The sequence below is a fragment of the Sciurus vulgaris genome (assembly GCF_902686455.1).
Source record: "Sciurus vulgaris genome assembly, chromosome: 17".
In the NCBI taxonomy this organism is placed as follows: Eukaryota; Metazoa; Chordata; class Mammalia; order Rodentia; family Sciuridae; genus Sciurus; species Sciurus vulgaris.
In genome coordinates, this window is record NC_136478.1 from 72,263,929 (window position 1) to 72,288,878 (window position 24,950).

General features: G+C 41.2%; 1 long non-coding RNA gene across 1 annotated transcript; it reads left to right on the forward strand.

The window, feature by feature from the left end:
* The first annotated feature begins 1,027 nt into the window (after positions 1-1,027).
* LOC306648098 lies at positions 1,028-16,412 on the forward strand. The gene is made up of 3 exons (XR_013760291.1): positions 1,028-1,221; positions 3,801-3,893; positions 14,952-16,412. It is a non-coding gene; the product is annotated as an uncharacterized lncRNA (long non-coding RNA).
* Positions 16,413-24,950: the final 8,538 nt, after the last annotated feature.

Genomic DNA, 24,950 nt, shown 5'->3' on the forward strand with positions numbered 1-24,950 from the left:
TGACCCAGCTATCCCACTCCTTGGCCTATACCCAAAGGACTTAAAATCAGCATACTACAGAGATACAGCCACATCAATGTTCATAGCTGCCCAATTCACAATAGCCAGACTGTGGAACCAACCTAGATGCCCTTCAGTTGATGAATGGATAAAGAAACTGTGGTATATATACAATGGAATATTACTCAGCCATAAAGAATGATAAAATTATGGCATTTGCAGGCAAATGGATGAAATTGGAGAATATCATGCTAAGTGAGATAAGCCAATCTCAAAAAGCCAAAGGACGAATGATATCGATAATAAGTGGATGACGACACATAATGGGGGGAGGGAAGGGTTAGTGTTAGGGTTAGAGTATGGTTAGGGAGGGGGGCAAGTATGGAGGAAGGAAGTATTGTATAGAGGGAAAAGAGGGGTGGGAGGGGTGGGGGGAAGGGAAAAAATAACAATGAATCAAACAACATTACTCTATGTAAATTTATGATTACACAAATGGTACGCCTTTACGCCATATACAAACAGAGAAACAACATGTATCTCATTTGTTTACAATTAAAAAAAAGTAAAAAAAAGAGTAAATTAGTGTTTTTAAAGGAATCCTTGTCATTTTAATATATAGATTAAACTTTGGTTTATATCAGTACATTAGTATTTGACCTTAGGAAAAACCTTAAATAGATCTAACTGATTGTCTCACATACATATAATCAACTTAGTTACATGCAAACTTGTTGAAATTTGCCCTTTACTTACACACAGACTTTCTTACCCAGAAACATTTTCTTTTCCCTTCTACTGTATATTCCATACTTAGAAACTTCTGATTTTCTTTCATATCTGGTGACCCCTTCGTGGTGAGAAATCTGCACTCCTTCCAAATGCAACATACTCTTTAAAAGCAGCTGTATCATATTGAACTACATCTTATTTAATTTTTGTAAAACCCTTGCCTGCTTTGTCCTCAGAACCCTGAATGCTCCCTGCATGATTCCTGGTACCGTGTGTTTCTGTGTTGGGATGAGGCCACCATTTTCTCCAGCTTTGTAGAAGCACAAGTTTATGGTGAATGGACATGTGATTTTTCATTTCAGGCACCAGTGACTTTTGGGGACTTGGCCATCTACTTCTCCCAGGAGGAATGGGAATGGCTAAGCCCCATTCAGAAGGATTTGTATGAAGATGTCATGTTGGAAAACTACAGGAACCTGGTCTCACTGGGTAAGGTTCTTCCCCATGATCTAGAACAAGCCTGTTAAGGGACATTTACGGTTAGGGTTTAGTTAGGGAAATGGATGCTAATCCAGTTGTAGTGTTTGTTTGTTTGTTTGTTTCTTTAAAATTTTTAACAGCTTTATTGTTGTATCATTCATTTGTGATACAGTTCATCCACATAAAATACGTAATTGTTTTTAGTGTTTTAACAGAATGGTATAGCCATTACAGTCAATCAAATTAATTAATTTGTTGGTACTGGGATTGAGCCAGTGGACACTTAATCCCTGAGCTGTGTCCCCTGAATTTTTTTGTTGTTGTTTGAGACAGGGTCTTGCTAATTTGCTTAAGGCCTCACTCAGTTGCTGAAGCTAGTCTTGAACTTCAGTCCTCCTTTCTCAGTTTCCTGAGCTGCTGGGATTACAGGCATATGCCGCTGTGCCAGCCACGCAGTGAATTTTAGAATGTTTTCATTGCCCTCTAAAGACTACCTGTGCCCATTAGGATCACTCATCTTTCCTTGCTCATTTGTCTTCCCAGGTAGATAACTGCTAGCTACTCTTCCTCCTCTTTGAGCTTGCCAGTTCTGGGGCTTGCATACAATGGAATCTTAAGTGCGCAGCCTCTTTCACTTAGCATAGTGTTCTTGAAGTCCATCTGTATTACAGCATGTCAGAACTCCATTTCTGCTCATTGCTACATAGGGTTTCATTGTGTGAATGGGCCATGTCTTATTTGTTCACTCATGAGCCTCGTGGGTGTTTGGATTATTTCCACCTTGCTGTGAAACATTCATGTGCTATGAATGCTGATATGCATGTTTTGTGCGGATGTATGTTTTCATTTCTTCTGTGTAGATACTTAATGAGTGGAGTCGCTGGGTCATGTGAAATTGTGTATGCAATTTTTTGAGGACACCCTAGTTGTTTTGGGAAAATTTACTATAAGGAATTGATAGGCTGTGTTAGAAGCTGAATAGTGAACACCAGTGTCACACAGAGATAGTAACTGTAGGATGCAGCCACTGTCCCTGAGGCCAGGAGATCACAGGAGAGAGTTTGGGACTTTTTTTAGGACTTAAAGGAAGGGGCCTAGAACATGGGTTCAGATTCTGAGGAGGGAGGGGTGCACTGCCTTGTTGGTTTGTACTTCTGGGGGAGCCAGAGGAGGCTGATTCTGGGAGTGCAGGGACAGAAACCAGAGATCAAAATCAGCAGAGCCATGAATCAAACAACATTGCCCTATGTAAATTTATGATTACACAAATGGTATGCCGTGACTCCATGTGCAAACAGAGAACAACATGTATCCCATTTGTTTACAGTAATTAAAAAAAAATATCAAAAAAAAAATCAGCAGAGCCCCTTTAGTAGATGCTGAGTGGAAGGGAAAGAGTGTATCACAGAGTCCCGCCCCAGTGTGACAAAACAGAGTACAGAAGGGTGGAGCTTGGGAACTGAGAGATGGTGGCCTACTAAACCATCTCCCAGCAGCTGACTCCATTGTTGAGGAAGAGAATTGGTTTTGTGGAGTTAGAAAGGAACAGCTCTACTGGCTGTAACTGAGTTCATCCTCATGGTAAAAGATTTTAAGAACCAAACTCTTTCTGTCACTCACCACTCATCACAGAACGGTCTGACACCACATGTGTATCGGTTTCTCACCACACACCAAGCAGTTCTCCAATACCTGACAGACAGTCCAGCTCTGACACTACTTGGAGATTTCATCAAACCACAGGTTAGGGGCTTCATCTCAGACTGCCCCCGCTTGACAAGTCCAGGCCTCTGAAATTTCTGACTGACCCACCTGTAAATTTGGGGTTCCCATGAATCCCCTCCTTAGATTCTGTCCCAGAACTCAGGAAAGCATGTGACTGAGGTCTTACCAATTTAATATCAAAGATATGTCAGGATGCAGATGAAGAGCTTGGTGAAGGACTGCATGGGACAAGGTGAGGGAGGTGTGGAGTTTTTGCACCCCCTCTAGGTGTGCCACCCTGTATAGTGCAGCAACAGGAGGCTCTCCCAACTTGTATTTGGGCTCGTGGAGCCTTCATTATGTAGTCCTCATGGCATCATCGACCATCAGTGATCTCTCTCTAGCGCCTGGGCCCTCTCCAGAGTTTTGGGGTGAGGTGAAAGGCCCAACTCTGATCACATGCTTGGATCTTCTGGCCCATGCCAAGGCTTTCAGGAGTATCTGGCCACCAGTTACCTCATTAGCAAACAAAAGACAACACTTGCAGGGTTGAGGAGGTGTATGCCAGGAAATGGATAGAAATCAAATATATATTTCTCTGTCTTGAATTTTTTTTTTCTTAGTTGTACATGGACATAACACCTTTATTATTTACATGTTCTGAGGATTGAACCCAGTGCCTCACACCTACTAGGCAAGTGCTCTACCACCGAGCTACAACCTCAGGCCTCAAATATATATTTCTTACAAGTCACACTCTCCAGCTGCCCTCCACGTCCCGTATGTCCTGTTGGGTTGGTAGACCCTTGCCCTATTGATGCAGGGCTTGGCTCTGACTCTGGTGCTGACAGTGTGGTCACTTCCCATGTTTGTCCTGTGTGCAGGTCTTTCCTCTCGGAGGCCAAATGTCATCGCCTTACTGGAGAAAGGGAAAGCACCATGGATGGTGGAGCCACCGAGAAGACACGGGGGCCCAGGTGAGTGACCGAGGACAAAGCCTACTTCTTCCCATTCAAGCCCCTAGGATAATACCAGATGCTGGGTGGTTCATAACAAGAACTCACATCTCACAGTCGAAGCTGGGAAGTTCATGATTAAGGCACTGGCGGGTAGTGCCTGGGGAAGGCCTGCTTTCTGGTCATGGACAGCTGCCTTCCTCTGGAGCTCGAAGCGGGAGGAAGCTCTGCTTCCTCTTTAAGCAGGGCTCCACTCATGACTTGATGATTACCTCTCAGAGGCGCCACCTCTAAATGCCATTCCTTTGGGAGAGAGGATTGCAATAGGTGAGTGCGGGGCAGACCGACATTCATTCTGCTGTTGTGTAAGAAGCATTCTGCACGAGAGCCAGGCGATCGTGAGGGGCAAACTCTTAAAGTTCCTGAGAGGCCCCACTACATTTTCCACACCCAAACCTGTGCAGAGAAGCCAGCCTAGATTCCTCCTTGGCCCAGTTGTGAGTCTTTTGATTTGTCTGTCTTCATTCGTTGCGTTTTTCCTTGGACATGGGACACCTGGGCTGGGGGTAGGGTCAGTAATATGGTGTAAGCCAGGAGAAGAGGCCACAAACTGAGGCATTCGGCTTTGGAGACTTTGGGTTCTAAGCCAGATACGGCAGCACAGGGAAAACAGTGGGGCCTGTGTTTTGACAAAAGAGAAGAAATGTCCTTCACCAAAATACTGTTGCATACTATGTATGTTTAAATTACATAAAGTTTAGAAAAAGGAAAAGATAAAAAATAGCTACATGTGTTTATCAGTAACTATACTTACTTCTTGAAATTGTCATAGTTATTATAAAATTGATTTTTCTACTCTTCACAATTTTTTTATGGTCAAAATGTTCTATTGTCATTCCATTTTCCATTTAGATTCTAATTTCACATTAATGTCAACATGTGTGCATGTGCACGCTTTTGTCTTTTGCTATAGGATTGAGTCACAGGAATGGGATTGCTGGGTTAAAGGATAGGACCTTTTTTCAGACTAAATATTTCCGAATTTCTTTACAGATTTGTCAGCTTGTTAGTCCCCAGTAGCAAGTCTGGGCACTAACTCTAGTAACTTTTCTTGTAGACAATGTTGCCTATGTGTTGTCAGACATAGTTTGTTGCTTGTGACTCCACAGGAAGCTAATTCCTGAAAGTTGTGCTTCAGTTCCACTGGACCTTGCCCTATGAACCTGTTCCTTTGCTGATTTTGCTTTCTAGTCTTTCACTGTAATAGATCACAGCCATTGGTCTAACAGAAAAAGACCAAATCAGCACCACGGACAGAAATGAGGCACAGTGTCAGTTTGGTTTTCATACTCACTAGTACTGGATATTGTCGTTAAAAACTCTTAGCTTATTGAGAACTTCCTGTGTGCATGTTCTATGCAAAGGCCTGTAGTCCCCACAGTATTTGTGGCTACCTCTGCATTCCTGTGTGACAGATGAGGATTTAAATCTTCAGTTGACTAATTTGTTCAGGGTCTCTCACCCAGCAGACACTGGGGGAAGGATTGGAGCCCTGGCAGTGTGTTTTTTGACCCCTTGTAGATCCTCTGAATGTCCACACTCTCCTACATAGACCATACTGTTTCTCCTGTGTACTTGCTGACATTTGTTTTCTGATTTTACTTACTCTCTTGTAAATTCGCTCCTCATGAACTTTCAATTTCTTATAGTGACTTTACGGTTCTTGTAAAGAATGTTAGCTTATATAGGGAGCTTATTTATAAAAATCATTGACCATTTTATTTGTTATTTCTTTAGAGCTTTATGGTTCTACATAGTAGTTGAGTTCATCCTATTGACTCATACATCATCATGGAAGTCTATTTCAGTTCATGACACAGCCCTTCTCCCTCTTCTGTTCTACTAGACTTCCTTTCACTTCTCTTTTAATTTGTATGTGATTTTTTTTTATGTAATCTTATTCTGTCCCAATTTCCTTTAGTTTACTCCTACTTTGACATATGAGAGGAAACATTTGACCTTTGAGTTTCTGGGTGTGGATAATTTCATTTAGTATGATAGTCTACCTTTCCATCCATTTACCAGCAAATGCCATAATTTCATTTTTTTACAAATTTTTTGTGCTTGTGTATGGACAGAATGCCTTTATTTTATTTATTTTCATGTGGTGCTAAGGATAGAACCCAGTGCCTCACACATGCTAGGCAAGTGCTCTGCCACTGAGCCCCAGCCCCAGCCTTCATTATTTTTAATAGCTGAGTAGAACTCCGTTGTATTTGTATTGGTGTGTGTGTATCAGAATTTCTTAATCCATTCATCTATTGATGGGTATCTGGGTTTATTTCATAATTTAGCTCTTGTGAATTGTGCTGCTATAATGATGTGGCTGTGTCTCTTGTGTATGCTCATTTTAGATATTTTAGGGAAATACCAAGGAGTGGGATAGCTTGGTCGTATGGTTGTTCCCTCCTTAGTTTTTTAAGGAATCTTCAAACTGCTTTCCAATGTGGTTGCATTAGTCTACAGTCCCACCAACAATGTACAAGTGTTTCTTTGTCCCCACAACTTCTCCAGCACTTACTGTTTGTAGTGTTGATCATTGCCATGCTGACTGGAGTGAGTTGAAATCTTACTATAGTTTTGATTCGCATTTTCCCGATTGATTGAGATGACGAACATTTTTTCATAAATTTACTAACTTTTTGTGTTTCTTCTATTGAGAACTTTCTGTTTGGATCTTTTGACTATTCATTTATTGGGTTGTCTGGGGGGTTTTGGTGTTAAGTTTTTTGAGTTCTTTGTGTTTTTGGATATTAATCTATCAGAGGAGTAGCTGGCCATAATTTTCTCCCATTCTGCAGGCTTTCATCACGCTGTTAATCATATCCTTAGCTGTGCAGAAGATTTTCAGCTTAATGGCATCCCACTTACTGATTGTTGGTTTTATCTCTTGTGCTTTGGGTGTCTTGTTAAAGAAATCTGTGACAGCACCTATATGATGGGGTAGACCAGTGTTTTCTTCCAGCAGTTATAAGGTTTCCAGCGTAATTCCTAAGTCTTTGATCCATTTTGATTTTAATTTTGTGCAGGGTGAAAGATAGCTGTTCAGTTTTCCCAACACCATTTAATAAAAAGGCTGTCTTTTCTCCATGATATATTTTTAGCACCTTTTCAAATATCAGCCAGCCATAGGTTAGTGGGTTTGTCTGTGTCTTCTCGTCTATTCCACTGATATTCATATCAATTTTAGTGCTAGTACCATACTATTTTTGTTATTACAGCTCTGTAATATAATTTGAGATCACAGATTGTGGTGCCTTCTTCACTTTTCTTGCTTAATATTGCTTTGGATATTCTGGGTCTCTTATTCTCCCAAATGAATTTAAGAATTTTTTTTCCTAATTTTGTGAGGAATGTCATTAGTATTTTGATGAGGATTGCATTGAATCTGTATATTGTTTTTGGTAGTATGGCCATTTTGGCAATATTAATTCTGCTTATCCAAAAACATGGTATGTCTTTTCATCTTCTAAGGTCTTCAGTTTCTTTCTTCAGTGTTCTATAATTTTCATTTTCATTGTAGAGCTCTTTTATCTTCTTGGTTAGATTAATCCCCAAGTGGTGTTTTTTGCAGGGAGATCTTGTAGATATAGTTTCGTATCACCAGCAAACAGAGATAGTTTGATTTCTTTTTTCCTATTTGTATCCCTTTGATTTCCTTTCCTTGCCTGATTTCTCTGGCTAAGGTTTCAAGAACTGTATTGAATAGGAGTGATGAGAGGGACAGCCTTGTCTTGTTCCAGAATTTAGTGTAAATGCTTTTAGTTTTTTTCCATTTGGTATGATATTGGCATTGGATTTGTCATAAATGGACTTTATGATGTTGAGGTAAGTTTCTTCAATCCCTAGCTTCTCCAGCATTTTTAACATGAATAGTGTTGGATTTTTATCAAACGCCTTTTCTGCATCTGTTGAGTTGATCATGTGATTTTTGTTCTTAATCCTGTTTCAGTGATAGAGCACTCTTATTGATTTGTATATATTGAACCAACCTTGTATCCCTGGAATGAAACCCACTTAATCATGGCATATTATTTTCTCGATGTGTTTTTTGTTTTTTAAATATTTTCTGATAAATCTTTTTAGTTGTTGATGGACCTTTATTTTTATTCATTTATTTATACGCGATGTTGAGAATCAAACCCAGTGCCTCACACATGCTAGGCAAGCGCTCTACTTTGTGCTACAACCCCAGCCCTCATCAGGGATATTGGTCTATAGTTTTCTTCCCTTGATGTGTCTTTGTCTGGTTTTGGTATTAGGGTTATACTAGCTTCATAAAAAGCATTTGGAATATTCCCTCTCCTTAAGTTTTGTGGAATAATCTAAGAAAGATTGGTGTTAGTTCTTCCGTAAAGGTGTGGTAGAACCCTGCTGAGAGTCTATTAGGTCCAGGACTTTTCTTTTCTGGAAGGCTTTTAATTGCTGTTTCAATTTAATTACTTGATATTTTTTGTTTAGAATTTCTGTATTTTTATGGTTCAGTTTGGACAGGTCATGTGTGTTTAGAAATTTGTCCATGTCTTCCAGATTTTCTTTCCAGTTTATAGGAGTATAAATTTTCAAAATAGCATCTGATAATCCTCTGTATTTCAGAGGGGTCTGTGGTGATATTTCCTTTTTCTTTTCTGATCTGTCTTCTAAGAGCCAACTCATTATTGTATTTATCCTGCATGTTTTCTTATTCTCAGTTTCATTGATTTCAGCTCTGATCGTAACTACTTTCTGTCTTCTACTGGTTTGTGGGTTAGTTCTTTCTCTGAGGCCTTGAGGTGGAGCATCAGCTTATTTATATGGATCTCTCTATAATTTTTTATTGTAGGCTGAGAAGGTAAATTCAGCTGTTTTTGGGTGGAATATTCTGTAGATGTCCTTTAGGTTCCTTTAATTTATAGTGCTCTTGAGGTTGGAGATATCTTTGTTGATTTTGTTGTTGTTTTGATGACCAGTCTTGGTGATAAGGTATTGAAATCCCCTGATACTATTGTGTTATGGTCTATGTGGGACTTAATGTCATGGAGTAATTTTTCAATGTAATTGGGTGCATTGACATTTGGGGCATAAATGTTTACTATGGTTATATCTTGTTGAATTGTTTTCTAGGGTGGAATAGCCACCTTTGTCTCTTCTAATTAATTTGTTATGTACTTTGTCAGATATGAAAATAACTCCTCCTGCTTTTTATCTTGAACCATGTGCCTAGAATATTTTTTGCCATCTTTTTATCTTCAGCTTGTGGGTATCTTTGCCTGTAAGATGAGTCTCTTGTAAACAGCACATAGTTGGATTTTGTTTTTTGATCCATTTTGCTAATCTGTGTCTTTTCATCGGTGGGTTGAGACCATTAACATTCATCGTTAGTATGGATGTGTTTGTGGTTTCCTGCCATTTTGAAGTGTTTTGCTGTATTTTATACTGTCTTGATTGTCATTTAGTGGTTTGTTCTGTTGCACTTCTGTGGACTTTGGGAATCGTTTTTTCGTTCCTCTGTGTGAAGTTTATCTTTGAATATTCTTTGTAGTGCTAATTTGGGGCTCTTAAATTCTTTTAGTTTATTCTTGTTGTTGTTGTGGAATGATTTTCATTTCCCCCTTGAATTTGAAACTGAATTTTGCTGGGTATAGTAACCTTGGTGCTGGGATTTGTTTTCTTTTAGAGATTGGAATATCTCATTCCAGGCCCTCCATGATTATAGGATATAAGCAGAGAAATCAGAAGTGGGTCTTATTGGTTTGGCTCCAAATGCGAAATATTTTTTGTTTAGAATTTCTGTATTTTTATGGTTCAGTTTGGACAGGTCATGTGTGTTTAGAAATTTGTCCATGTCTTCCAGATTTTCTTTCTCTTGAGCTTGAATATTTTTGCTCTTGAGCTTGAATATTCTTTCCTCGTTTTATTTTCTTTTTCTTTTTTTTTTTTAGTTAACTTGCTCACTTATTGATTGGGGTTTTCTGAATTGTTCTGAATTTTTAAATTTTTTTATTCTAATTAATTATACATGACAGTAGAAAATTTTTTGACACATTGTACACAAATGGAGCACACCTTTTTCATTGGCTGAACATGGTACAGAGTCACATGGGTAGTGTAATCATACATGTATATATCTTTCTTGTTTTCTATTTTAGGGAGTTTGATTGTATGTCTCAGCAAGCTTCTCATTTGGCGGGTCTGTTTGTGGTCCTGTGAGCCTCCTGTATGTGGTTGTTTATCTCATTTCTGATATGGGAGTTTTCTGTAATTATCTCATTGAAAATGTCTTTATGCCTTTAGTTTGTAGCTCCATGTTCTGTGGTATCCCAGTGATTCTCAGTTTTGGTCTCTTAAAGTTGTCCCAGAGTTGTTTTTGTATGTTCTGATCATGTGGGTTTTTTTCTTTTTTGAATTCTTTGTACTCAAGATCATATACCCTGTCTTCAGTGCCTGAAGTTCTGCCTTCAAGGGCTGAGGTTCTGTTTTCTACACCGTCTACTGTGTAAGTGATGCCTTCAAGTGAGTTTGTAATTTGATTGCTTTTGTCTTTAATTTCTAGGAATCCAGGTTGGTTTCTTTTCTATTTCTATTTCTATTTCTTTATCAAATGTTCCTATATAATTGCTGTCTTAAGTCCTTCCTAAGATTTTTTTTTTTTTTTTTTTTAGTATATATATTTTTAGATGTTGATAGACCTTTACTTTATTCATTTATTTGTATGTGGTGCTGAGAATCAAACCCAGTGCCTCACACATGCTAGGCAAGCGCTCTACCACTGAGCCACAATCCCAGATCTTCTTTTAATTCATTAAACATTTTGATAATTAGTTTTTAATAATCTTTCTCAGGGTTTTTGCCTATCTCACTATCAGTGGGATCCTTTGTTGGGGGATTGTGAATTTTAAGGGGAGATTTATTTGTCTGATTTCTCATGTTTTCAAAAGTCTTGGTCTTATGCATCAATTTAAGTGGATTCCTCTACCTCTTTTGTGCATGTCCTTTTATGTGTAGTTTTTATCTGTTCTGGGACTTACCTGTTTTTGACGTATGATGCCAAGGGGTGGGATTTGAGGTCCATCTCTGGTGTTCCTGCTTGGGTTCTTGTTCTTGGTTTGGGGCTTTAATCTCCTTGCTTCTGTGAGTTGATATATGTCGGGGAATGTTTAGTTCAGCAGCAGAGTCTCTAACCTGTGCACCTTTAATGTCCTGCAGTAACTCACAGAATGGGGGCAAAATAACAACAGTAAACTGTTGGAAATGACAAATAGTAAACAGTGTTAAATACCCAGATCCTATTATGAATCTTAAACATTAATTGCCACCAACGAACAGGATCAGTGGGCTCAGCAATTGTCAGCAGTGAGAATACCACGGACCAGCGATGGCTTTAAAGCAAACAGAGGTGTCGACTCACCCGTTCAGCAGTGATGGTGTCAGCATTAACGGTGGGGCTGGTCCATGTGAACCAGGTAGTTCTGAGTGATACAGGAATACAGTCGGGGGGGGGGGGGAGGAAATGTGTTAGGAAGTTAGAGGAGACGTTGCAGTTTCAGAAAACGAACGGAGAAGATGCAGAAGAGAGTGGCTTGGTATTTGTGGAGTGGAGAGAGTCAAGTCGTGCTGTTGGGAGAGAGGGAGAAAGGACACCTGGATTTGCCACGGGGCTGGGTTGCAGCTCAGTGCTGGAGCACTTCCTCACATGTGTGAAGCACGGGGTTGGATCCTCATCACCACATGGAAATAAATAAAGGTATTGTGTCCATCTACAACTAAAAATATCTCTTAAAAAAATTGGCCAGTAGCAGAAGATAAGATGATAAGAGAAATGAGGACAGGAAAACAGTACAAGATCAAAGTAAGGTATTCAGCCCAGTGAACCCTCACCCTCACAAGGAAATCTAGAAAACGGTGACCACACTTAACAAATGCTGAATATGAGAGAAAACAAAACACAGAACTGTGTGTATACGTGTATCTGGGTGTAGGTTGAAGGGACCTTCTCCACTGACATGATCAGAGTGTTTGACCAACCCGGGTGGGCACTGCCCATATACTGTCTTACCAGTTTTCTTGAGTGAAGTGGGACAGAATAGGCGCGGGGCACACCCTGTGCTGTCAGGGTCACGCTCCAAGCTCCCTGCTGACCAGGAGTAAAGCTGTGTGATGTGAAGCTCGGTCCCCTCTGCACTGTGCTGCCGTGGCTCAGGTACAGAGTCTTGCGCTTGGGACCCTGGGGCCTGATCCCTGCAGGCCCAGGCACCTCGCCTGCGGCCCTTCAGGTCTGGTGGGCTGGGTGAAAGGTGCCTTTCTTGGAGAGGCTGGGTTGACCTGCCCCAAGGGGTCACTCTCATCTGGGCTCGGCTCCCGAGTTGCCCTCTGCCTTTGCTGCTCACCGGGCAGGTGCTGGGCAGGTGTCGAGTGCTGTGCCTGCCAATGTGGGGGACCTGGCGCCCTGCAGCCCCTGGATACACTGAATGTGCTGGCCAGGGACTGACCCTGGTTTCCACAAGTTCAGGTGACGCTTTTGGTGTCTGCTTCCTCTGCACCAGGACACCCTGGCGCTTTGCTTGACCCACTCTCTTTGCCCCGGTGGGCAGGCAGGTAGGCTTCTGGGCGCAGCCTGGGCGCTTTCTCTTTTCTTTATTGTATCCGACTTGAGTGCCCAAGTGCTCTGAGGGTACAGTATTAAATCCTGGTGGGAACCATCTTTCAGCCACCTCAGTGCAGCTGTATACCCACTACCTGGGTCTCATGCCCAGAGCAGCCTGGAAAGCATCCTCCTGTCATTTAAGCATTCCATGTCTCATTTTGGTTCACATATTTCCCTTCCTGTCTTATGGCTGATTTTACTTCCTCTTGTTTTCTATTTGGTTACATGGAAGTGTGGATGATGGTATAGGCATTCACCTTGTTTTTTCTGCTCTAAGTAGTTTGAAATTCCTCTGTTTTTGGAATATATCCCATACTACTTTAGTATGTTTTTAGTGGTTTTATATTTTCACATTGACCTAATGAGCTAGGATTAATTCTGATATGAGCTGTGGGTTTTTTTTTTTTTTTTTTTTTTTTTTAAATGAGCTGTGGTTAAGGGGCTTCCAGACAGAAAGCAGAGAGATGATCCAAGATGATGTTAGTATCCACACAAAAAAATGAGATCCCGAATAAGGAGAGGAAGACAGCAGGATGTGGGGCAGCATGGACACTAGGATAAGTCCTGGGTTTCCGCTTGGCTGAGGCTCCTAGCCTTGCTGGCAAGTTGTCCTTGGCCTGTCTTCTTTGATTCCCCATTTGCCTGCTTATTTTATGGTACATCTCCTAATGATAACTATGAGATAGTCCTACAGCCACAACAGAACTCTTTTCCAGAAGCTTTTGAGGAGATTGTGCTTCACATTTCAAAATTGTTCCAATTTGAGAAAGGTGAGCAGTTCATGTATTTTGCACTGCATAACACACCCAGCAGGGGCTGAAGCAGCATCCCAAAAGCAAACACATCAGTCTCTATAAAAGATGCATGCTAATCTTCCTGAGTATGATCGATGAAGGCTGTGAATGGCCTTGTACTTTGGGGGTTTTTTCCTCTAAATGTTCAGACATCAACAAAAAATGCAAGCTTTTGTTTTTAGAATTTGAATCCTGGGGCGACACGAAGGTGAGTGTAGCATGTGTCAGGAGTTTGGAGTGTGTCCAGTGCTCATGGAGACCCTGTGAGGGGCGTGTGCGCATTTGAGAGGCATGACAGTGGTGGGTGCAGTGTTCCTCACAGCGCGTAGTTAGACGACGACAGACTCTTCAGCAGTTTCCAGTCCCATGTAACCCATGACTGCACTGGGAATACAGCACGAGCCACGTATTTGATCAGTGCTACTATCTATGTTAAGATAACTTCACAAACAGCCAAAATTATTTTTAGTTAAGCCAGTATATTCAAAATACTGCAATATCTAATCACTATTTTTACAACAAGATATTTATATGCCCATTTTGTACTGTCTTCACAATCTGGAGTGTATTTCACAAAGCACATCCCACATCAGACCAGTCACATGGCATGGTGCTCAGTGGATTCACGTGCCTTGTGGCTACTGTATTGTTCTAAAGTCTATGTTGTGTTTATTGTTCCATATAATTTCAGATTTATAATCAGTCTTGCATACAAATAGTCATTTTAAATTATCTGGATTTTTGTGTCCTACTCCAGTTCATCTATTTTTCCAGAAGCAGTTCATTTTTATTTAGTCTAATCTGTAACCTTTTTTCCTTGGATTCCCTACTTCTCTGAGTTCATAGTTTTCACCCTTGAAAATCTAAATACTGAATTCTAATTGCTAGTAGGTTTATATTCTTTAAATATTTGATTTCTACATTTTGGGGGGTTTACAACTCTACAGAAGTATAATTTACATCGTAAGATTCAGATATTTTAAGTTCAGTGATTTTTTTTCTTTTTTTTTTTTTTGCGGTACTGGGGATGGAACTCAGGGCCTTGTGCTTGCAAGGCAAGCACTCTACCAGCTGAGCTATCTCCCCAGCCCTCAGTGATTTTTTAAAAAATATGTTTTCCACATTGTGTAACCATTACCACATTTCCACAAATTGTGTAACCATCACCACAATTCAGTTTTAGAATTTTGGTCATCCCAGTAAGATCCCTTATGTCAAGTTATAGATAATCCTAATTCACTCCTCTAGACCCAGGCAACTACTGATCTTGTCTCTGTAGATTTGCCTTTTATGGACATTTCATATAACAAACCTACATTTATCTAATGACAATCTGTGGGGCTGTATGTTCTATATGGTAAAACTTTATTCTTTAAATAAAACTTCAATTTATTTACTTTCACATTGCAAACTCTCCTGAAATATTAACTGTTTCTTTAAAATTCTTTGTATGATAATTCAAACTGTAGAAGACACTAAAAAGTTACTGTTCTGGTTATCATTGTTCTTATGATCATTAATGATAATAACTGCATGCATATTGTACAAGCTTCATTTTTCAAGCACAGGAAAACAAACAATTAATTTCTTGGTATCTTTCAGACTCCAGGTCTAAGTGTGAGACCAAGAAATTACCACCAAATCAGTGCAACAAATCCGGGCAAAGCAGCTGTCAGAAACCACTTTCTACAAAACAAAAGGTTTCCACAGGGAACAGGGGCTACAGCAAAAATTCATTCCTAAGCAAACCCAGGAAAGGTAATTCACAGAAGAAATCTTTAAAATGCAATTACTGTGGTAAAACCTTTAGTCGAAGCGTCTCTCTCAAACTTCATCAGAACTCACATATTGGAGAGAGGCCTTATGAATGCGGTAATTGTAGAAAAGCTTTCAGACAGATCTCATCTCTCATTCTTCATCAAAGAGTTCACAGTAGAGAGAGAAGCCATGAGTGTGATAAATGTGGGGAAAGTTTCATTAAAAAAATAGCCTTTATTCTTCATAGAAAAATCCATAATGGAAAGGAAACCTCTAAGTGTGGGAAGGCTTTGAGTTCATGCCCATCTCTCAGTGTATATCACAACATCCAGATTGTCGAGAGCGTCTACCAGTGCAGAAAATGTAGGAAAGCCTTTAGTCGGATGTCATCCCTTTTAGTTCATAAGAGGATTCACAGTAGAAAGAAATACATAAATGCAGTAGATGTGGGAGAGGCTTCAAAAAGAAACCAACCCTTGTTATACATGAAAAAATGCATCTTGGAGAGAAACCCCATAAAAGTGTGAAGGCCTTAAGTCAGAGTGTGCTGTGGAGAAGTCGTGACTTAGAGAATGCCTTTAAGTGCAGAAAATGTGGGAAATCCTTCAGTAGGATTTCACCCCTTCTGCTTCATCAGAGAGTTCACACTTCAGGGAAGCCCTACAAATGTGATAAATGTGAAAAGGACTTTAGGCGCCTTTCAACCCTTATTCTGCATCGAAGGGTTCATAATGGAAAGAAGCTGTATAGATGCAACAAATGTGAGAAGGTCTGTAATCGTCATTCATCCCTTATTCAGCATCAGAAAATACATAAACGGAAGAAGAAGCTCTTTGTGTGTAAGGAATGTGGAAAGATGTTTTCTGGAACTGCAAACCTTAAAATACATCAGAACATTCACTCTGAAGAGAAACCTTTCAAGTGCAATAAATGTAGCAAAGTTTTCAGCCGCCAGTCATTTCTTATTGAGCATCAGAGGATTCACATTGGAGAAAAACCCTATCAGTGTGAGGAATGTGGGAAAGCATTCAGTCACCAAATATCCCTTACTCGACACAAGAGAATTCATACCAAGGATAGACCCTATGAATGTGATCAGTGTGGGAAGGCCTTCAGCCAGAATGCACATCTTGCCCAACACAAAAGAATTCACCGGAGAGAAGCCATAACATGCCAGACCTGTGGGAAGGCCTTTAGTCAGCGCACGTCCCTTATCCTCCATGAGAGAAGTCATACTGGAGAGAGACCCTACGAGTGTAATGAGTGCGGGAAGGCCTTCAGCAGTGGCTCTGACCTCATTCGACACCAGAGGAGTCATTTTCTGAGAAACCCTATGAATGCAGTAAGTGTGGGAAGGCGTATAGTCGCAGCTCGTCCCTGACCACCAGAGCACACATTCTGAAGAAAAGGCCTAATGTTTTTACTCTAAAAGCTAAGGATGAGGTTGTCAAAGAAGCAGTCAGAGGCATGGGGGAAATGTGCAGGTATCCTTAGGATGGGGTTGTATCCTGGTAAATTCATCAGAGGTTGAAAATACAGTAAACAGCACACTTAAAACGAACATCATAGCTTTGCAAACAGGACAGTGTAGAGTACTGATCATCTACCCTCACAATGGCATGGCTGATGGAGCTGTGCCCACTGCTGCCACCCAGCATCAAAAGAGAGCATCATGGTGCTTGTTGCTGGCCTAGGAAAAGATCGCATTTGAAGTACAGTTTCTACAGAACATATGCTTCTGCGCCATTGTAAAGCCAAAAACTCACAAGCTAAACCTTTGTGTATTGAGATGTGTCTGTATTTATCTCTAATATGAATTTCATATATATGGGACAATTTGATGATGTGTCCCATTTTGAAAGCCAAAGAACAGAAGTCACTAGTGACTTCTGACCTGTGGATTTGAATAAACTGACGCAAGCTCAGGAGATTAGATTAGCTTTGAGAATGAAGGCTATTTTTCATTTGATATTTTACTTCTAGTGTAGTTTTGAAGATACTTCACTGGCCACATACAACAAAATGGAATTGTGAAGTCTGTTTTTGTAGATGGGGCGATGAGCCCAATTTGAGTTCACATGAAGGCAGAGTTTGAGTCTGTTCCTCAGAACCAAAATTATCACATAAAAGGAACTTCCTGGCAAAATACGATGCTGCTTTCACCTGACAGTTTTTAGGTAGATAAAGATAGCACTCCTAATGGGGTGCAGCAGTAGTCTTCACCATACTATCTTCAAGGACATGAGGATGTGGTGTGAAAATTTAATATGGCCAAGATAGACTACTGGGAAGGAACCAGGAGCTACTGACAAGATGAGTAACTTCAGAGCAGGGAGATTTTTTATTTGAAAATAAATTGTTTATATTTATATGAGTAAACTTTGGTATTTTCATGTAATACTGGTATGTAATGGGACTTGTGAAATGTGTTATAGACTAAATATGTGCCACCCCAAAAGTAACGTGCTGAAGCCCTAACCCTCCTTGTGTAGCATTTGGAGATGGGACATCTGGGGTACAGGTAGCATTAGATGAGGGCAAAAGTCTTCATGATAAGTCACTACCCCCCTAAGCAGAGAGACCAGAGGGCTTACTCTCTGCACCATGCAAGAACACAGGAGGGCAACTCGTGCAAAGAAAAGAACCCTCCGTGGAAGCTGGCCAGGCAGACGTCGTGATCTCAGGCTTCCAACCTCCAGAACTGTGAGAAGTTGATTCTGTTGTTTGAGGCCTCCAGGCTGCTGTGTGGTGTGATGTCAGCCCAAGTAGACGCAGACATGGGAGACCCTAGGTGGGCTCTTCCATTTCAGCTGTTTACCTGTTTCCAGTGTGTGTGAAACATGTCAGAAATAAAGTCACAGTTTTGTTTTATGGTTAGATTGTATAGTCAGACTCTTTTGTGTGTTTTCCTTCTGCAAAAACCTGCTTTCATGAATACCTTTGTCTTGTTAGTACAACTTTGTGGCATGTGTGTCACATGGGTTAGGTTGTTCTGCTTGGACAAGTGAAGAAAAACACCCAGAACTGTGAGGGTGAACGTGTGCAGGATGATAGGACAACCGGCTTCTGTTTCAATTCGTCTTTTTCAGAGATGTAGAGGAAGCATTAAAAGCAAATCTCTGGGCTGGGGATACAGCTCGGTTAGTAGAGTGCTTGCCTCGCAAGCATAAGGCCCTGGGTTCAAGCCCCAGCACTGCAAAAAAAAAAAAAAATCTGTACTTGGAGAAAATGGGTGAGTAAATGGCTTGCGGGAGGCTGTGGGAAGCATCTTTTCTCCTGCTTCTGCTCATGTGTCCCTCCTCTCCACCTTGTCCTTTCTCCCAGTCTGCCTTACAAGTGGTGCCAGATGAAGTGTCCCTAGAGTGGGGAGGAGCAAGAGGATGACCTGCTGCAGGCACTGACTTCAGTCTCGATGCCTGTTGACCTTCGTGCCCTTCTTGAAGTTTCTGGAGTGCACTGGGGTGGCAGTATGTTCACTGAGAGCCTGACTTGTAATGGGTTATGAGCACTGCTTATTGTTGCTGCCTTATTTCTGACCCTGTCAGAAGTCCCCACCTCATCTTGTCGCCACTTCAGCCTTAGAGGCATCTCTGAGGGCCCCACCAGGCGAAGTAACTTAAGGCCTACCTGTGCTCCCACTGCTAGGAGCTCAGTTACTTTCTCAAGGATCAAAACCATCACTTAATTCTTCAGTAGTGAACCTAAGTTTTAGAAGTAATCCAACTTCAAGAAAGTCAAGATTTGTTTTTCTTTCCATCCTGAAAACTTTAAATCCTGGCAGAATTTGTTTTATCACTTGCCTGGTTGTAGGAGAGGCAGTTTTGATAGTACTTTGATTTGAAGCTATGCCTGTGGCTTTTTAGCGCTCTTCAGTGAACATGTGTGCACAGTTGTGTGTAGCTGTCCTGGAACCAGTTGCTGCTAGACCCAGGGATGTGTGAATGGCAAGACGTCGTTCCTGCCCGCGGCACTTCCTGTGGACCCGAGAAGGGTGTGCAGGCGGAAGAGGAGGAGGAGGCTCGAGGATGGGGAGGGGTGTGGAGACATGGCTTCCAGAGGGGTAGTGAAGGAGCAGCAGAGGTGGGAGGCCTGCGTAAAGGATCGTGGGAAGTAGAGGAGTCAGGGGTTGTGGGATACAATTGCTTAAAGCAGCAGTGTACCGGTGATGGTGGGTCCTTCGTAAGGTATTGAGTGAGCATGTCCTGTAGAACTGGAGTGCCCTGAGGAATGACCCTCAGGGGTCACCTAAACCTGAAGAGGACCTGGATGCTGATGGTGACTTGCGTTGCAAAACCAGCCCTCACCCCAAAGTCACTAGTGGTGACTTGGGTAACCAGCCACAACAAAACTTCAGCCTTTTCTGATTCCTGAAATCAAGTGGAAATACAAGGAATGCAAACAGTAATAGAGACAGTGTCTTCAGCAAGTTCATCAACGTAATGGACACACTAGGTAAGAGTGAGAAAGTGAAATTCATCTACACACACACACACACACATACCGAAGTACAAGGCGGCGGTGGCGTATACCAAGTGCCTGTGGGGAAATGTCTGTGAGTCCCAACACAACAGTGGGAATTCCAGAAGCTGGAATATGGGGCAGGAGAAACTTGATGAGGCCAAGAAGTTTCCAAAGCTCATGATCCCAGAATGCCATCCATGGAGCTCAGAATACTAGGAAACAAGCACCCAAAGCACAGACACCAAGCTGAGTCATGTTCAGACTGCTGGAAACCCCACGTGGAGAACAGCCTGCTCAGTACACCCAGAACACGTTCTTTTAAGGTCTTACTAAATATTTGCCAAGATAGAATTAAATTAACAAATGCTAGAAAGGTAGTCATTTCAAAGTATGTTCGTTAGCAATAGTAACATGAATGCTTGGCTTAAATTACAAATTCCATCTCTTTAATAGTCATAAAACAGTTCTGGGTTTCATGAGTAACCTTTTGTAGTCTGCTTCTTTCAAAAAAGTTCTCACCATTTTATCTAGGTTATCAGATTTAATTCCAGAAAGGCTAGTGAGTGTGTGTGTGTATATATATATATATTTTTTGCCCTCAATGACTAGTGTTCTCACCTCTCTCATTCCGTCTGTTGGTAGCATATTTTCTCCCTTTTTTCCTAATCAGCCTGAATGAAGGTTTCTTGGCTTCACAGGCCTTCTCAGAACCAGCTCCTTAAAAGTTTTCTGCTCCTTGACTTCCATCCTGATTGTATGTGACCCTGGAAGCGATGCAATTATCTGGGGGACGTCATAGTACTCACGTCATGTTTTCTGTTCTCCCCTGCATGGTGTCCATTTGAATCTGGATTCCCGGCCTCTGCGGGTGCCCTCTGCAGCAGGTCTTCACTGCAGGGTGCCCTCGGCCAGCAGGACCCCACTCACAGCATTCGGAGCAGGCAGATGCCTGTTTTGCAGCAGCCCGGCCACACACCCTGACTTCCTTCCAGGTTCTCTTGTGAATCCAAAGAAGAAACCCATAGACAACAGAAGGCGAGAGTCAGGAGGTTACTATGCTGGGGACGCAGCCCCGCTGGTAGAGTGCTTGCCTCACATGCACAAGGCCCTGGGTTCAATCGCCAGCACCACAAAAAAAAGAGTAGGTTATTTAAGTGAGAAGAAAAGCAGCTCTCATCCCGTGAGAGGGGAACCTAACAGTAGCTTGTCATGCAGGTATGCTAGTCTAGGAGTTGATAGACCCCAAGGCAGGGTCACTGATTACCATCTGTGCTGAGTGGGTAGTTAAAAAGTGCCAAGGCCCTTGGTCTGCCTCTGCTGGACATCTGGGAGTGTTCCAGCTCTTGGATCAGTCCAAGACTTCCCAGCTGGCCATGCCCTCTTCACACCTGAGTCTGTATAGCCTTCACTCAGGTCCTACTTGCTGTACCCTTCCCACCACGTGAGGGCAGAGCATTGGCTGAATGTTCCTACCAGTGATCTTAGGGAGTGGCCTTTAGGGACCCGTTGTCCTAACTGCCTGTTTTACTATCTGTTCGTCTTCAACATCAACAGTTTATACATTTGTTCAGCTTTTAAAAAGATTTTAGGTGGGTTAAACCATTCCCTACAACTCCGTCTTCTAGAAGTGTAGTTCTCAGAGAAGCATTTAGAGATGTCAGGAAGATCTATTTAACATTCCTGTAAATTTTTGTTTGTTTGTTTTGTACCAGGGAGTGAACCCAGGGGCACTTAACAACTGAGCCACATCTCCAGGTATTTTGTTTTGTTTTGTTTTGGACAGGGTCTTGCAGTCTTGCTTAGGTCCTCACTAAATTGCTGAGGTTGGCCTCAAACTTGCAATCCTCCTGCCTCGGCCTCCCAAGACCCTGGGATTATAGGTGTACAGCACCATGCCTGGCTTGTACATATGCTTTTGAAAAGCTTTAGCAATAATTTGTATGATAAGATCAAAGGTAGACATGCCTTAATAAATATTGGCCACTTGTCATTTCTAACCAAAGTAGTATCTCTCTGGAATGAAGTAGAAGAACTCTTAGAGGAATTTTATGTGTCTTTATTCAGAGCTGCCTTCTTTGCCACCCAGGTCTGAACATACCAATGAAGTTTTTTCAGAATTTCTTCCAGGGGGCTTTTTTCCATCATGGCACTTACATCTGACAGCAGAGAGTGCCAAAGATCCTGGTTGCTCTTTTAGTATTGCCCAAACTATTTCTGCGTACTTTTTTCTCTTTTGGTACTGGCTGGGGATTGAACCCAGGTCCGTGTGCAGAGGCCCTCTTCACTGAGCGGCATTACATCTGGGGGTGCTTAGGATCGAATCCAGGGCTTTCTACATGCTCAGGGAGCACGCCACTACTGAACTACAGCCCCAGTCCCCAGCACACGATTGTAAGAGTGGTGCCACTCTCCTCTTCAGTGACTTTCTTTTCATTTTGTTGAGTTTGGGAAATTTCTGTAAATCTGGGTCTGCCATTATTCAATATAATCTGTGAAAGGCTGAACTCTTTAAAAAATTATTTTGAGACGGTCTGGCTAAATCGTCTAGGCTGTATTCCAACTCGGGGTTCTGCCACCTCAACCTCCTGAGTAGCTGGGAACCTGGGTGTGCGCCACCCTCCCAGCTGGACTTTGTCACTTTAATTAAGGGAGCTTGTCCCGATGAGGTATTTATCAAGGGCAGTGTTCAGATTAGCAGGAACTGTGTTTTTGCCTAGTGATTCTCAAACCTTACTGCAAATCATCTGGGGAGCTTATAAAAGGGCAGATTCTTCATATCATGCCTGGCTTAGGACCCACAGTTCTGGAATTCTAAGAAACACTCAGGGGATGCTGTGCCTGTTGGTCCATGGCCAGCACTTGGAGTTGCAAGGAATTAGCTGCTTCTTTTTTTTTTTTTTTTTTTTTTTTTGTTTTTATTATAAACAAATTGGATACATGTTGTTTCTGTTTGTACATGAAATAAAGGCATCCATTTGTGTAATCATACATCTACATAGGGTAATATGTTTTGATTCATTCTGTTATTTTTTCCTTCCTCCCCATCCCTCCCCCCCCTTTCCCTTCTATACAGTCCCTCCTTCCTCCATTCTTGCCCCCCTCCCTATGTGTCATCATCCACTTATCAATGAGATCATTCGTCCTTTGGTTTTCTGAGATTGGCTTATCTCACTTAGCATGATATTCTCCAATTTCATCCATTTGCCTGCAAATGCCATAATTTTGTTATTCTTTATGGCTGAGTAATATTCCATTGTGTATATATATACCACTGTTTTCTTTATCCATTCATCAACTGAAGGACATCAAGGTTGGTTCCACAATCTGGCTATTGTGAATTGAGCAGCTATGAACATTGATGTGGCTGTATCTCTGTAGTATGCTGATTTTAAGTCCTTTGGGTATAGGCCAAGGAGTGGGATAGCTGGGTCAAATGGCGATTCCATTCCAATCTTTCTGCAGAATCTCCACACTGCTTTCCAGAGTGGCTACACTAATTTGCAACCCCACCAGCAATGTATGAGTGTCCCTTTCTCCCCACATCCTCACCAACATCTATTGTTGCTTGTATTCTTGATAATCGCCATTCTAATTGGGGTGAGATGAATCTTAGTGTAGTTTTGATTTGCATTTCTCTTATTATTAGAGATGTTGAACATTTTTTCATATATCTGTTGATTGCTTGTACATCTTTTTCTGTGAAGTGTCTGTTCATTTCCTTAGTCCATTTGTTGATTGGATTATTTGTATTCTTGGTGTAGAGTTTTTTGAGTTCTTTATATATTCTGGAGATTAGTGCTCTATCTGAAGTATGAGTGGCAAAGATTTTTCTCCCACTCTGTAGGCTCTCTCTTCACATTGCTGATAGTTTCCTTTGCTGAGAGAAAACTTTTTAGTTTGAATCTATCCCAGTTATTGATTCTTGCTTTTATTTCTTGTACTATGGGAGTCCTGTTTAGGAAGTCTAGTTCTCAGCAAACATGTTGAAGATTTGGACCTACTTTTTCTTCTATAAGATGCAGGGTCTCTGGTCTGATTCTGATGTCCTTGATCCATTTTGAGTTGAGTTTTGTGCAGGGTGAGAGATAGGGGTTTAGTTTCATTGTGGTGCATATGGAGTTTCAGTTTTGCCAGCACCATTTGTTGAAGAGGCTATCTTTTCTCCATTGCATATTTTTGGCACCTTTGTCTAGTATGAGAAAATTGTATTTATTTGGGTTTGTGTCTGTGTCCTCTCTTCTGTACCATTGATCTACTTGTCTATTTTGGTACCAATACCATGCCGTTTTTGTTATTATTGCTTTGTAGTATAGTTGAAGTTCTGGTATTGCCATACCCCCTGCTTCACTCTTCCTGCTAAGGATTGCTTTAGCTATTCTGGGTTTCCTATTCTTCCAGATGAATTTCATGATTGCTTGCTCTATTTCTGTAAGGTACATCATTGGGATTTTAATTGGAATTGCATTGAATCTGTATAGCACTTTTGGTAGTATGGCCATTTTGACAATATTAATTCTGCCTATCCAAGAACATGGGAGATCTTTCCATCTTCTAAGGTCTTCCTTAATTTCTCTCTTCAGTGTTTTGTAGTTTTCATTGTAGAGATCTTTTACCTCTTTGGTTAGATTGATTCCCAAGTATTTTATTTTCTTTGAGGCTATTGCAAATGGAGTTGTTTTCCTCATTTCCCTTTCAGATGTTTCATTGCTTGTGTATAAAATGCTGTAGATTTATGCGTGTTGATTTTATAGCCTGCTATTTTGCTGAATTCATTGATGAGGTCTAGGAGTTTTCTGGAGGAGGTTTTTGGACCCTCTAAATATAGAATCATGTCATCAACAAATAGTGACAGCTTATGTTCCTCTTTTGCTATTCGTGTCCCTGTAATTTCTTTAGTCTGTCTAATTACTCTGGCTAGTATTTCAAGAATGATGTTAAATAGAAGTGGTGAAAGAGGACATCCCTGTCTTGTTCCTGTTTTTAAAGGGAATGCTTTCAGTTTTTCTCCATTAAGAATGATGTTGGCCATGGACTTATCATATATAGCCTTTACAATGTTCAGGTATGTTTCTACTATCTCTATTTTTTCAAGTGTTTTGAGCATGAAGGGGTGTTGTATTTTGTCGAATGTTTTTTCTGCGTCAATTGAAATAACCATATGATTCTTATCCTTAAGTCTATTGACATGATGGATTATGTTTATTGATTTATGGATGTTAAACCATCCTTGCATTCCAGGGATGAACCCCACTTGATCGTGGTGCATGATTTTCTTATTATGTTTTTGGATACGGTTTGCCAATATTTTGTTAAGGATCTTTGCATCTATATTCATCAAGGATATTGGTCTAAAATTTTCTTTCCTTGATGTGTCTTTTCCTG